This window comes from Myotis lucifugus, unplaced genomic scaffold (assembly GCF_000147115.1).
Source record: "Myotis lucifugus unplaced genomic scaffold, Myoluc2.0 scaffold_91, whole genome shotgun sequence".
In the NCBI taxonomy this organism is placed as follows: Eukaryota; Metazoa; Chordata; class Mammalia; order Chiroptera; family Vespertilionidae; genus Myotis; species Myotis lucifugus.
In genome coordinates, this window is record NW_005871139.1 from 2,513,798 (window position 1) to 2,514,654 (window position 857).

Below are 857 nucleotides of genomic sequence, written 5' to 3' on the forward strand. Positions count from 1 at the left end.
GCCAGTCCTGCGGAATCCAGCTGATACACCACCCACAGCCAGCACACTCCATAAATCAGACTCCAAATATTTGGACCCTAAAATTCCCTGCCCAAACAGCCTCGGGTCCACCTGCAGGTCCCAGAAGAGTGTGCACACCAGGCCTGAGGGGTGTGTGCGGAGCTTGATGGTGTGGGATGAATTCTTTTACGCAAAGACCCTCTGAGCTCATGAAGAACCAACCCAATGATGGGACAAGAGAGGGCCTTGGGTCAAGGGCCTCCATTTGTACTTTTTACCTGGGAAATAAGTGGGGGTGAGCCTGCCTTTGAAGGAACAACCATTAGACTGAAAACTGGTTTCCCAACAGAAAGGACAGAAGCCTGAAGACAGTGGGTTGATATTTGAAAATAATGGAAGAAAATAAATGCAGAACTAGAGTTCTATACCTCAAAAAATGCCCCCTTAAATGGAAAGAAACAGTTCCCTAAAAAAGGAAGGGCCCTTCCGCCCCCCCAGGGCGGGTTGGGCTTGGGCCGAGGGGCGGCCCGAGCTGGGGGGCCCCGGGGCCCCGCATTCCCCGCATTCCCAGGGTCGGGGGGCCCGCAGCGGTTTCCTCCGGGGTCAGGGGGCAAGCGGCCGGCAGCAGAGGGAAGAGGGCAGCCAAGACCGCCTGACACTGGAGGGCAGCCGGCCCAGGGCCTCCGAGAGCGCGCCTCCCACGCGCGCCCCCACGCGGCCGCCGAGGGAAACGCCGCTGCTGCCCTGGCCCGGCGGTGCGGTTCCACAGCCCAGGCCTGCACCCCGCCCGGGGCGACGCTGCGTACAGCAAGGCCGCCGAGGACCGCGAGGATGGCCCAAACTTAAGGTGGAGGGCT